The sequence below is a fragment of the Panthera onca genome, chromosome C2, assembly GCF_046562875.1.
Source record: "Panthera onca isolate mPanOnc1 chromosome C2, mPanOnc1 haplotype 2, whole genome shotgun sequence".
Taxonomy (NCBI): Eukaryota; Metazoa; Chordata; class Mammalia; order Carnivora; family Felidae; genus Panthera; species Panthera onca.
The window spans coordinates 79,860,427-79,875,207 of record NC_138347.1 but is presented as its reverse complement, the minus strand read 5'-3'; the positions used below and the strand labels follow the sequence as shown (position 1 = coordinate 79,875,207).

General features: G+C 47.2%; 1 long non-coding RNA gene across 1 annotated transcript; it reads right to left on the bottom strand.

The window, feature by feature from the left end:
- Positions 1-8,113: 8,113 nt before the first annotated feature.
- Positions 8,114-9,588, bottom strand: LOC132683508 (uncharacterized). Its single transcript, XR_009612264.2, has 2 exons — positions 9,225-9,588; positions 8,114-8,273 (listed from the first exon to the last, which is right to left on the bottom strand). It is a non-coding gene; the product is annotated as an uncharacterized LOC132683508 (long non-coding RNA).
- Positions 9,589-14,781: the final 5,193 nt, after the last annotated feature.

Sequence of the window (14,781 nt, the reverse complement as noted above, 5' to 3'; positions counted from 1 at the left end):
AAGTCAATATGCAAAAATCAGTTATATTTGTACAGACTAGGAATGAAAAATGTTAAAAATAAAATTAAGAAAATAACTTTATTTTTAATAATATTAAAAAGAATAAAATACTTTAGGAATGAGTTGAAGGAAAGATGTGCAAGACTTGTTAAACATTGCTAAAAGAAATTAAGGAAGATCTAAATGGATGGAAAGACATCTTGTGTTTTTGGATTCAAATACTGAATGTTAAGAAGGAAATATGTCCCAAACTGATCTACAGGGTCAATGCGACCTCTACCAAAAGCCCAGCTACCTTTATTTATTTATTTTTTTTTAGTTTCTTTATAATGAGAGATAGAGGAAAAGCACGATTGGGGGAGGGACGTAAAGAGAGGGAGAGAAAATCCCAAGCAGTCATCATCAGCTCAGAACCTCATATGGGACTCAAACCCATTAACCACGAGATCAGGATGTAAGCTGCAACCAAGAGGCAGACGCTTAAACTGACTGAGCTACCCAGGTGTCCCCCAGCTAGCTTTTTATGCACAAATTGGCAGTTGATCCTAATATTCTTATGGAAATGCAAGAAACCCAGAGTAACCAAAACAACTTTGAAAAAGAACCAAGTGGGAGGACTCGTATGTATTGATTTCAAAACTCGCTACAAAGATACAGTAATCAAGGTAGTATATATTGCCACAAACAAAACATATAGATGAGGGGAATCAATCTGAGAATCTAGAAATGATGCCTTATTAAGCGTCCGACTTCAGCTCAGGTCACGATCTCACGGTCCGTGAGTTCGAGCCCTGCGTCGGGCTCTGGGCTGATGGCTCAGAGCCTGGAGCCTGCTTCCGACTCTGTGTCTCCCTCTCTCTCTGCTCCTCCCCCGTTCATGCTCTGTCTCTCTCTGTCTCAAAAATAAATAAACGTTAAAAGAAAAAAAATTAAAAAAAAAAAAAGAAATGATGCCTTATATTTATGATCAACTGACTTTTAACAAGAGCATCAGGACAATTCAAATGGGGGAAAGAAGAGTCTTTTCAACAAAAATAGGTCTGGGACAACTGGATATCCACATGTGATAGAATAATTTGGGAAAGATTAATTCGTATATAGTGTACTCAAAAATTAAGCAAAAATGATCCTAGACCTAAAGATAAGAGAAAAACTATAAAAATCACAGGAGAAATATAGAAGCACATTTTTGTGGGGTGCCTGGGTAGTTCAGTCAGTTAAGTGTCTGACTCTTGATTTTGGCTCAGGTCATGATCTCAGGATTCATGAGTTTAAGCCCCACATCCAACTCTGTGCTGACAGCACAGAGACTGCTTGGGATTCTCTCTCTCCCTCTCTCTCCCCCTCCCTAACTTACACCCGCACTCGCTCTCTCTCAAAAATTAATAAATAAACTTGCAAAAAAAAGTAAATTTTTGTCATATCAGATTAAACAATGGCTTCTTAGATAGCATGTCTAAAATACAAACAACAACAAAAATAGGCAAATTAGACTTCATCAAATTTTAAAACTCCCATGCTTTTAGAAAGAAGCATAAGAAAGCAAAAGTGAAAAGAAAGAAAAAGTGAAAAAACAAGAAAGTTAAAAGAACATTCACAGAATGGGGGAACATTTTTGCAAATCTTTATCTGGTAAAGGGCTAGTATCCAGAATATATAATATAATATATCCAGAACTATATAAGAACTATATATCCAGAACTATATATGTATATATTATATATATAATGGATTTTATATATATATATATATATATATATATATATGTATATATATATATCTGTATGTGGATATAGTGTATATATATATATATATATATATATATATATATCCACAACTCAACACTAAAAAGACAAAGACAAATTTTATTTTATTTATTTTTTTTTATTTTAGAGAAAGAGAGAGAGAGAGAGTAGGGGAGAGGGGCAGAGGGAGAGGGAGGAAGAGTCTTAAGCAGGCTCTACACTCAGTGTGGAGTCTGACATGGGACTGGATTTCATGACCCTGGGATCATGACCTGAGCCAAAATCAAGAATCAGACACTGAACTAACTGAGCCATCCAGGTGCCCCAGCAAAGACTGATTTTAAATTGAGCAAATTATCTTATTAGACATTTCTCCACCGAGGACTTACAAATAGCCAATAAGCACATGAAAAGATGTTCGATATCATAAGGAACTGCAAATAAAGAAATACATGAGATACCATTACTCACCTACTAGAATGGGAAAATCAAAAGGACAGGTAATCACAAATGTCGGTGAGCATGCGAAGAAATTTAAATCCTCATATACTGCGGGTAGGGAGGTAAAATGCTGTAGCTGCTTTGGGAATAGCATAGCAGTGCCACAAAATGTTAAATATGACCTCACAATTCCACTCCTAGGTATATCCCCAAGAGAACAGAAAACATATGTCCACACAAAAGCTTGTGCATGAATGTTAGTAGCATTGTTTTTTATATTAGCCGAAAGTGGAAACAACCCAAATGCCCATGAACTAACTGCTAGGTGGATACACAAATATAGTGGAATATTACTCATCCAAAAAAAGGAATTAAATCTGATCCATGCTGCATACAACATTGAGTAAACCTTCAGTCATCGTGCTGACTGAAAGAAGCCACTTCCAAAATATCACTAATTATAGGAGTCTTTTTGTATGAAATATCTAGAAGAGGAAAAACTGTGGAGACAGAGAGTAGATAAGTGGTTACGCAGAGGTGGGGAGTGTAGGGTAAGGGTGGGAAATATGAGAATGAGGGTTGACTGCTAATGGGTATGGGGTTTCTTGTACTAGAGATAAAGATATTATAAATTTAGACACTGGCAGTCAATGCAAAACTGGATTGATAGACTAAAAAACACTGGACTTTACTCCTCAAAACGGGGAGTTCATGGTATGTGAGTTCTATCTCAACCAAGCTGTTAACTGAAGAAAGGGAGGACTACTTGATGGAAAGAGGCCTGGAGGACGTAAGAAAGGCTAAACCTCTGCGTCAACAGAAGATCTGACGTGGAGTGGCTCTAAGACAGACAAAGAGAGGAGAACAGGTGTGAAGGTGGGTTACAGGGGTGGGGGCTGGGGGTGGGAATTGAGGGGCCACACTGTTCTAGAAACCGGAAGTGGCATTGACTGCTGGAAGCAAGCAGTTGGGAATTACGAAGGGAAACTGAAGAAAAAGATGACAATTCACGAAAGTAGATGAAGCCCTTGAGGGAAAAGAAGAGGAAGAACAAACAAAAGAAGGAAGCACCAAGAAGAAAAGGAAGCTGGTTCGGGCTACACCTTTCTTCGAATGGCATCTGGCCCCTGTCAGGCACAGTTGTTTTCTCGTTCCCTTCAGCACCTCCACGCACTCCACAAGAGGCTGAGGAAGGAGGCACTGCCAGAAAACCACACCAACAGGCATGTCTGTTGGGCACCTGAGGGCAGCACATGACCCCATTTTCAACATCGCAGGCCGAAGTGCGGCAAAGCCAAGTACTGCAAATACTTGTGACTAGGAGGACTCTCTCCCCCAGAACTTGCCATGAGACAGTTCTGCAAAACACAAATATTAGATCAGAGGGACTGACAGTAACTGAAAATTCAAACACGGGCAAATGCCGTCCAGCATCCTCTGCGCTCCCAGCAGCAGGGGAATAATGGCGTCACAACCCAGACAACATGTGAGAGACAGACTTCCCCCACACCTAAGGCTGGGAGGGCCCACCGGGGGGGCCAGTTCGGTTCTGGTGCCCCCTCTAGCTCACTGCAGGATAAACAGAAGGTTTGCCTTCAGCCACCTCTGCAACCCAGACCGGGCGCCAGCCCATAAGGCAAAAAGTGTAATGTGAAGGAACACTAGAAACTTTTTACGAGTGTTGAAGAGCACACCGATGCCTCCAGGCAAAGTGGCCTATGATACAGTGTAGTAGGCCGAATCATGATCAAGTCCTAATGCCTGGAATTTATAAATGTTACCTTTTTGGAGAAAGAGTCTTTGTAGATGTAATTTAATTAAGTATACTGAGACAAGGAGATGTCTCTGGATTATCCGAGAGGGCTCTAAAGGCCTCCACAAGTGGTCTTGTAAGAGACGGGCGAAGAAAGAAGACGCAGACACACAGGAGAAAGGCCATGTGAAGACTAGGCAGGGAGACGTGGCCACCAAGTCAAGGACTGCGGATAATCAGTAGAAGCGGGAAGAAGCAAGGAACAGATTCTCCCCTACAACCTCCAGAGCAGCACAGCCCTGCTGACCCCTTGACTTAAGAGTTCTGGCCTCTAGAACTATGAGAAATTACACTTAAGTTGTTTTAAGCCACCCAGCTCGTGGCAATTTGTCAAGGCAGTCCTGGGAAATGAATACACTTTGGCAACCATGTTGTGTCCTCAGTCCCAACAGTACCTCCATATTTGATTATGAACTGGCAGACGGTGGAAGTTTGCAAGAGTTGATGGGTCCATCATCTCAACGCATCTGCCTCTTTTCTGGTGTTTGCTGCCCCTGCCCCCACCCCACAATTCCACCTTTACTGGAAGGGAATATATGAATTATATATTATTATTATTATTATTAATTATAACTCTTGATGAAAATTCATAACCAAGGTAAGAGAAACAACCAACTTGGAGTCAGAACAGGTAGACTTAGTCCTGATCTACCACTTACTGTGTAGTGTCAGTCTTGGGGAGTTCATTTTACGTCTAGTTCACACGCCTGAAAGTGGCTATAATAATTCCTGCCCCCAGAGAATGATTTTTTGTGAAAATCAAAGAGGTTAATGTCTGTTTCTTCACCTGGGTCGTCTAGGAAAAGCCACATGAAGCAAAGTTTACATTAAGCATACATGCCGATGCATGCTTTCTTGGGGGTGGGAGGAGGTGTAATCTCAGGGCAGCAAGAGGGAGGGGAAAAGAGAAAGAGGGGAAGTGAGCCCAAGAAGATGAGCACGATCCTAGCCACAGCACCACCACAAAATGCCGTCATGATCTGTTTCGTGAGATGTCTTTGGATAGGCCTAATGGAACCCTTGCTATGTGCTCATTGTTGGGGCAGAGACGGGACAGAGAAAGCGTGAGGCTGTAACAGTCACTTCCCTTCCACTTCTGGTCTCTCAACAATCAAACTTGACCTGTGGAGAATGAACTTGCCTGAACTTCCAGGTGATATCACCCTGCCCCCCTGGGAAGCCACTGGGAATCTGAGAGCTGACTCATCTTCTAAGCCTAGAAACAGTGAGAGGAGACAAGCTTATATTGTCCTGGGCCCTGGAGTGGGGGACTGGGGGCATCTGAGAAAGTTGGCAGTGGTAGGGGATGCAGGGCTCTGCCCTGAGCATGTTGAGGGCCCAGGGAGACAGGTGGGGCCAAGCAAATGGAGAAGCTCAGAAACAGGGTCAAAGGCTCCATGTGAAACAGATTTGGAAAATGTCAACTGCTACCCAAATATTACTTTACTTCAGCTATTTTCATTGCCTCCCTTTAATTTTAACCTTCATTGTCTGGAGTAGTTTTGAAGGAACCATCTGCCGTTCTTCCAGGGACACCAACATATCATTTGTGTGGATATAGTTTGTCTCCACCTCAGGTAGAGGAAGAAAACCTAATAATCTTTTGTGGGAAATTAGTTCTCACCTAAGCAATATGGCGACTGATTGTGGAGGACAGAGCTGGTTGGGGCCTTACACATGTCATCCTAGGTTTCCCTGGGAAACAGACTCTGAGAGGGGACTTTGTGAGCAGGGAGTTTACAGGGAATGTGAAAGGAGCAGATTGGATAGCAGAGGAAAAATTGGAGAGCAGGCAAGGCTGCTCTGGAGCTGGCATGGCCCTTCAAAATTGCCCTCAATTGAGGCAAACGGCCAGGCCTTTGTGCCCCATATCAACTAGACATTGAATGTGAACTATCCCCAGGGTGGAGGTGTTGCCTTGGGTAAGGCAGGACGATTCCTGGGAAGACTCAGCTGTGAACCCAGCAGTACTGAATGGCTTGGTCCTGAAGGGTCAGGGAGACCCATCACAGCATCCATGGCCAATGTACTTCTGGAGACTTCTGGAGACAGGGTGAGATGGGGAACGTTGACTTTTTCACCTTGTCTTGGATTTCTTTGGTGGACTGATTTCCTTTTTTTTTTTTTTTAATGTTTATTTATTTTGAGAGAGAGAGAGAGAGAGCGAGAGTGCATGCGAGTAGGGGATGGGCAGAGAGAGAGAGAGAGAGAGAGAGAGAGAGAGAGAATCCCAAGCAGGCTCCATGCTGTCAGTGCAGAACCCAACACAGGGCTCAATCTCACGAACCTCGAGATCACGACCTGAGCTGAAATCAAGAGTTGGACGCTTAACCGACTGAGTCACCCAGGTGCTCCGGACAGATTCCTTTCATAAGGAAAACGATGTCCACCCTCTTCATGAGTGAGGGGGCTTTCAACCCCCTTCCTGGTTCCCATTTCCAGGTGTAGACTGGACACTTTCAGGTCTTTCAGCATCCCTTACTTTTAGTCCATCCCTACTTTCGGCTCCCACCACCCCCACAGAAGAGGGGCAGAAGCCAATCTTGTAGAGGCCAGTTTTCCCTACGGGTGGACTCTCTGGGCCAACATCGCTGCCATCCCTAAAGCAGGGATGACTGGTCCTCAGCCTGTTCTCTCCTCACCTCTCGCCTCACTGATGCAAGTGTCTTCTAGAAGTGGGTCTGGCCCTCCCACTCCCGCCTGGCCAGCTTCCCTCTCTGTGGCTGGGTGGGCCAGTCAGGTGACTTGTGCACCTATCAATTTCAGGGTGGAGCCGGAGGCCCCACGGCAACCTCACCTCCAAGCTGCCTTCTCCAGCAGTTGACCAGATGTGTGTTAGAGATCGCCATGCAACTGACAAACTGTATTTTAATCCTCATTTGACTAGTGACCTATGTATCTATTTTCCATAGTTTTTATTCATTTAACGAATATTTATGGAGCACGTACTATGGGCCAGGCCTTGTGTGAAGTGCTGGGAGAGTGGAGTAAACAGCATAGGTAAAATCTCTTGCTTTTACAGACTTTGCATGTTCCGGGGCACAGAGAAACAACGAATAAATCAGCAAACAAATAAACAGACCGTGTAAGATCTTGGAAATTGCTGTCAAGGGAGAGAGGAGTGGCTGGGCAGGGTGGAGTGGGGTGTGGTATAAGACCACTAGACCAAGTGGTTAGACCTTAATGCCCAGAAAGAGCCAAATGTGGCAGACGTGTTCCTGGCCGAGATAGCAGCCAGTACAAAGGCCCTGGGGTAGGAAACCATTTGGCACATTTGAGGAACGAAAAGGTCCATGAACCTGCAGGGTTGTAAGCAAGAGGGAAGGGGCGAACATGAGGCAGAGAGAGAGGCAGGGGCCACCTCATGAGGGCTTCAGACCGACTCAGAGTATTCCCCCACCAAGTACAATGCGTACCATCAGCATGTGCAAATATTTGGGGTGGTACACGTGCACATATTGTTATGGGACTAACTATAAATTTATTTTGGAGTACATTAGTGTATTGGAAAAATATAATTAGCACATCAAATTCACGGTTTCCCAGACGTTATTAGTCAGGCGAAGCTAAATTGAAAAGTGATTCGATTTAGAGAGAATATTAAATTAATTACAATACAGGTGTTATGCAGATACAGCCCGAACCTCCAAAGTGGTGCTCGCACGACCGAAGTTTAAGAAAACACTGCTTGCTGGTTGGAAACAAGAGGGGGCCCCGTTCTCCGCCTCTAACACCTGCCTGCGCTGGGGGCTCAAAGTCAAGGGGCAGGGAAGCTATTGTGCTTAGCAGGGAAGCCCCGCCTCCCCCCTGCCGATGCACCCTCACTGCACACAGTGGTCTCCACTGGGCAGCGGACCAGCCAGGGACTGGATTGCCCAGTTCATGTCAGCGTGAGATGAGGTGGCAGGACTGGCTCTCAGCCGCCGGGCGAGGGTGGGCACACGTGTCCCTTCCGGGCAGGGCTCTCTGCCCTTCCCAGCCCCTCAGCCTGGGTGGCCCGGCAGGAGGGAGCGGGCTCCACTCGCTGCCTGCGGGAGGGTGCCGATCCAAGCCAGAAGGGCCCCGGGACCCGGAATCGCCGTGTGAAAGAAGACCGCTCACTGACCAGGAAGGGTTACGTAAGGGAGAAAGAAGCCTCCTTTGTGTTGGGCCACTGGCGTTCCTGCTTTGTTGGTTGGTTACACAGGCTAGTTCGCCCATATCCGGGATCTCTGCCTTTTGGAGGCTCCCATCTTAAGGACGTAGCAACGATACGACACAGGAGATGCGATAACCTGAAAGAAAGCAAGGAGTGGGTTGGGAGTGGAACAGATGATGTCTTCTTCGTACACACAGAGGACGGTCTTGCAAGGGAGGGATGTGGTACAACATTCTGAGCAGGCCACTCACTGGGAGTTACAAGAAGGCAGCTTTCATCGTAATTTGGAAGACGCATGTGATCTAGGGCAGGACCAAGTGCCCTGCACAGTCACACTTGAAGGGTATGAAGCAGTCAAAGGAAGGCTAAGAGACTAAAGGGCAGGAAAGCCACATGGGGGATTTGGCAGTGGCCGGAAGGGTGGCCCGAGGGCCTCTGTGGGTCCCCAACTCTTCCCCTGCAGTTCTGAGTCTCCCTCCTTGGTCAGGGAAGGGAGGAAGGCAGAGGGGGTGGGGGAGGGTTTGATGGGGAAACCCACCTGAACTGCCCTCTCTCCTGGAGCTCTGTCCCTAAGGCGCCTGACCCACAACACTGTGAGCCCAAAGGAACAGGCAAGGTGGGCTTGCCCATGGTGAGGACCCTGTCTCCCTAGATCACAGGCCCCACTGCTGTTTTCTTCTGAAAAAAAATGTGACCCGAGCCAAGCCTGGGCCCAGGAGACCCGGTGATGATGCACAACATCCATATTTGGTGACTTGGCTCCAGGGGCAGAGAATCCAGGGAGAGCAAGGGACGAGAAAGAGGCAGGCTTTGTGAGCCAGTGAAGGGTGGTGGTCCAGCCCTGGGAGTACAGCTCCGAGAGACCGGATCTCTACCCGGACGAGCCCGGCTGTCAGAAACAAGACAGAGAGGCTTCAGAGGAGCTCTAAGTCAGGGACTCCCAGACACAAATGCCCTCAGATCCAGGTAGGCATGCACAAAGGAGTGAAGCGGGCCTAACGTAAAGCAAGAGGAACCAGCAAGGAGACAAAGCAAAATCAAAAGTCAAAAACCGGAAAGGAAGAGAAGAAAATAGAGAAGCCCACACCTGCAGGCCTTCCACTTGGCAATGAGAAGACAAAGACTCAGCGAAGGGCAGGTGTCCCTGGTGGTCACTCTGTGTTGGGGACGGTGTGAGGGCAGGAACTCAGGCCTCCTCTGTCCAGAGCGGGGCTCAGTCAGCAGAGGTGGGGTGCAGGGCAGAGCGAAGGCAAGAGGAGGACAGCCACGGTCAATGAGAGAGCCCTGGAGGGCTGAGGATTTAGGAAGCTGGGACTTCGCACCGACTCTGCCCCCAACTCAGCAGCTTGGGTAGTAAGTACCCGGCACCTCTCTGGGTTATAAGGACAGTCGAGTGAGTGACAAAGACAGTTGAGTGGGTGGTCCCAAACATGCCTCCAACTCTGACATCATTCCTGGGGAGAAAAGCACAAGTCACCATTTAGACCCTCCTTCTCCCACCTATACCTTTGATCAGACCCTACGCCTTCAGAGTTTAACTTCTACGTATCTCCTGAGCCCTTCCTCTGCTTCCCACTCTCATGGCCCAGCTTTGGCAGAAACCTCATCTTTTCTCCCCCAGGTGACAGCAAGGGATTCCTGACCTGTCTCCTTCCTCCTTGCTCTTTCCCATCCCATCTGTCCTCAGCTGTCAAATGCTGCCTCAACAACGGAGTTAATTCCACTGCACACATGCTTACAACCCTCTATGGCTCCCCATTACATTCTGAAAGAAAACCCAGACTTAACACCGTACCTTGGGCCCTCAAGGAATGAGGCTTCATTTTTTTTTTCACCTCTCCAGCCCTCCTCCAGTATCCCCTGCCCCATCAGACTGATCGCTCGCCGTTCCATTAACACGTTCTGAAGCTTCACCCTTGCATGCTTTTGCATGTGCTGTTCCAGCTGCTTCAAACGCCCTTCCCCGTCTTGTATGCCAGGTAGTAGTGGGGTGGGACAGTCTAACCCAGTGTAGGCAATAAGGGGGTACATTGGTAGGGAGTTAAAGTCAGTAATAAACTAACTGAAATTTAGCCTTCTTTTTATTGTCATCTTGCACTAGCAAACATCAACAGGGATAAAATGCTTATCCTCACTCCGGCAGACCACTTTAAAGATCACACTCCCTTAGAGCACATGGAACATGAAAGCCTCCATTATCCTTCCAAACTCAGCCTAGGTGTCACTGCACCAGTCGATTTCCTGACCCTTCCACCCCAGCCCTTCACTCTGCACCCCGAGTGGTAACACTTCTCTCCTTTGGACCTATTGTTCGGTTTCACACTCTTACTCTGCTGCTCTTGTAATGTTACATTTCCCTTCTGTTTATGAGTCTGTCTCTCCCAGGAGACGCTGAATTCCTTGAAGACAGTGGCTATGATATATCTATGCATTCCTGAAGCTTAGCACAATGCCTCGGATATCCCGGGGGCTCGGAAAAGGGGTGATAAGTGAAGGCAAGAGTACAGCTTGCACTCTTCGAGCACTGATTAAGGCATGATGGGTTTCCAAGTCACAACCCAATTAAAAGCTCCAATTTATGTTTAGAATGTTGCTGCGGGTCAAGTCTTAACGTTCTGGCTGGAGCTCCTCTCCTTGCCAGGACACGACAGGAAGGTGTTTGGGTGGTATTGAAATGACTCACTGCCCCGGTGGCTTAACAGGATTACCGAGGGGCTCACACTGCTCAATGAAGCATGGTGGGAGCCCCAGCAGCGCCAGCCAGGTCAGAAGCCGAAGCTGTAATCTGTGTGACTGCTTCTCTGGTGCCTGGGGACAGAGGAAATTAAAAGCCACTGCAGCCCGCTAGCTGAGAAGAGAAAGGTTCAAAAGAAGCTCAGAGAGTGCCTCCCTTCCCTCACTGGATTGCATCCCCCTTTCTGTCCTCAAGATCCCAGAAGGCCTTCCTGGAAGGGACTTTGGGTAAAATCTGGGTCAATCTCCCCATCGTGCAGATTGGGAAGCTAAGATCCAGAGAGAAGCATAAACTACCAAATGCCACACAGCTAATAAGTCACAGAATTGACAACTGAGTCTGCACATCTTCATTCCCTGTCCAATGAGCGACCATCAGGACCTAGAACCCAGCAAGGAGGTATAGTGTAGGGCGGGCAAGTTCGCACCTGGGTTTGTCTGTTGATCTGGTGTTCCTTTTTTAAAACACTGAAATCGGGGGCGCCTGGGTGGCTCAGTCGGTTAAGCGTCCGGCTTCGGCTCAGGGCACGATCTCATGGTTCCTGGGTTCAAGCCCCACATCCAGCTCTATGCTGACAACCCAGAGCCTGCCTGGAGTTTGCTTCGGATTCTATGTCTCCCTCTCCCTCTCTCTGCCTTTCCCCCACTTGCAATTGCTCTCTCTCTCTCTCTCTCGAAAATAAACATTAAAAAAAATTTTTTTTAATAAAATAAAATGAAATTGAAACGGAAGTCACATAACATTAAATGAACCATTTTAAGGTCTACAATTCAGGGGCATTTAGTAGATTCACATTATAGTGCCACCATCACCTCTATCTAGTTCCAAGAAATGTTCAGCACCCCCCCCCCCAAAAAAAAAACCCATACCTATTAAGCAGTCACTCTCCATTTCTGTCTCCTCCAGACTGGCAACCACCAGTCTCTTTTCTATCTCTATGGATTTGCCTTTTCTGGACATTTCATACAAGTGGAATCATAGAGTATGTGCCCCGTTGTGTCTAGCTTCTCTCTCCCAGTTTAATGTGCTTGCGATCCAGCCACGTTGTACCACGAGTCAGCACTTTATTCCTTTTTTTTTTTTTTTAATTTTTTTTTAACGTTTATTTATTTTTGAGACAGAGAGAGACAGAGCATGAACGGGGGAGGGTCAGAGAGAGGGAGACACAGAATCTGAAACGGGCTCCAGGCTCTGAGCTGTCAGCACAGAGCCCGACGCGGGGCTCGAACTCACGGACCGCGAGATCGTGACCTGAGCCGAAGTCGGCCGCTTAACCGACTGAGCCACCCAGGCACCCCATCCTTTTTATGGCCGGGTCATATTCCATTTGTGTCTGCATACCACATTTGTTCGATCGCCCCTGGTTTTAACTAAGAGCCGGGTACAGGGTAATAACAAGTCCTTCAATTTAGTCATGCATCCTTCACACCACACTCTTTGAAGGCAGGCACAGAGCCAGGGCTCGGTAATGTCTACTGAACGGGCGTTTCTGCGTGCCTGCTGTGGTTAAAGCCATGTGCGGGCACCCACACAGATGGTCTGACAGTGCGATGTGGAAAGGACCATACACACAACGCAGGAGAAATCTAGGCTGTGGTCCTAGCTCACCAAGCAACCAACCGAATGGCTTCAGACAGGTCCTCCCCTGCTCCGGGCCATGGTTTCCTTACCCATAAGGCAAGGTAATGATGCCTGTCCAGCTGACCATTTGGCAGGGAAGCCTAAATGGGATCTGTGCAAGAACTCAGTAAACAACTGCTCATTGTGTGAATTATCTCACTAAAAAAAAAAAACAAAACAACAACAAAAAAAAAAAAAAAAAGAAAAAACAACCCCCACCCCTCAGCCACCTTCACCTTCCTGTAAGGATATGGTTATTGATAGCAAAGGGAGATATACCCACCCAAATTCTTTTAGGGAGTGATACATATTTACTTGGAGAAAACACCTGCATGGGCACAGAAAGGGCCTGAATATGGGGGCGGGGGGCGAACTCTCTTGAGGAGAACTGAGGGAATGCTTATTGCTGAGAGGAATGAGGCTGAGAAAGATAGACGGGAAAGGGTATGAAGAGGGCAAAAGCTTGCCTAGTCTCTGACGAGACTCCTCTGTGAGACCTTCCATCTTCGGTAATGTTACCAAACTCACAAAGTCCCGGGTGCGAGGGGCTTTTGGTGAAGACCAGGGAAGGAACGGGGCTCTGCTCCTTGAATGCTTCAGGCAGAGCTGGTTGGCATGCTCAGATGAGAGGGCACGGGGTAGAGCTGGGTGATACACCTGTGGGCACTCATGGAAACCGGGCTCTGAATTCAAGGCTCTCGCAAGGCTCAGCGCCAGAGTTTGGGTCAAGTTAAATCGGATCTCCAAGGGCCTCGGCTGCCATCTGCGTTGCACATAACAGGACCCTGCTGTGAGGGCTGTGCCCATGGGCAGTGCCACTGACCAGGGCCACAGTGTCCTTGCTCCAAGAATACAGTGACTTTCACCCTCCTAGCTCCCGCAGCCCTCCCACTGCAACCACAGTCTAAGAACTGGGAGCTCAGCACTGGTTTGCTTTTGTTCCCAAACAATCAGTGGTTCAGGGGCCCTTGCGTGGCAGCCACAAATGAACAACTTTTGCAAATAAGGCAGACCCGTGGAATGGTACCCGGGTAGAGTGTGCCCTCAAAAGTAGAGAGCTTCTGCTGTCACAGGTCTCTCCCAGGGCTTTGTCAACCTCTGCTCTCCTGCTCACTGCCAGGCGACATGCTAGTTGCTGGCTTGGAGCCCCAAGCCAGTAAGATCAGTATGAGGCGAGAGTCCTGACTGTCTCGGTTGGCTTTGTACCTGGGAAAGCTGCTCCTCATAAGGGGGCCCGTACCCTTTGGCCAAGCCATCTCCCTTCTTGAATTTGATCCTAACGAAATCAACAAAAGCACAAAGCTAAATATACTAAGGTGTTCTTTACAAAATTACCCACCACGCTAAGCAGCGGGAGACATAAAATTGCAACAACAGGTAAAAGCAAGAAATGTATGGTGAATCGCCACAAAGGTATTTCTATGGCCATAAAATAAAGATTGGAGCAATATGGCGAGTGCTTATAATATTAAACAAAACACAGACTGTGAAAAGTCTTTGCGATACGATTGCAGCTGTATAAAAATGTGCACTGAATATGAACAAGAAGATTGAAGGGACTATGGAAAATAAAAAGTGTTGCATACGACAAAAGGACCATAGGTAACTTTTTCTTTAATATTATCTTTTATACTATCTTCTTAATATTTCGGTAGGTTCACACCTGTATTCTTAGCCAGCTGCTTATCTACATCTGCTTTCCCGACCCAGTTAGATTTCATACATCTGTCTCTATCAAGATATTTATGGTTCTGTTGTGCTGACTTGTTCCTACCTCACTTAGCATGCAGATCCTTCTGTAAGTGAATCCCACATGATATTGGGCAAGAAGTGACTAAATGATGATGTTCCAGACTGCTGTTGCTTGGATGATGTTTAATGATACTGTCACCGTGCTTGCAAAAGCAGGATCCATTTTCAGGTTGGACTCTGATCAGGAAGAGACTCTTGCCACCAAAAAGGCTTTAAAACCCTTCCTAGCAACCAACATGCACAGACCAGAGCTGCCACAGCTGCTGAATCCTGATCTTCAGCAGAGAAATGCGGCTCCAGCACCATCGGTGAACAATAGGGCCCCTGCATGGTACGTGAACAAGACAGAGTCCCTATGTGATCAGTGAGCCAGGTCGTGCTCTTGTGTGATCAGTGAGCCAGGCAGTGCTCCTGCGTGATTAGTGAGCCAGGCAGTGCTCCTGCGTGATTAGTGAGCCAGGCAGTGCTCCTATGTGATCAGTGAGCCAGGCAGTGCTCCAGTGTGATCAGTGAGCCAGGCAATGCTCCTGCGTGATCA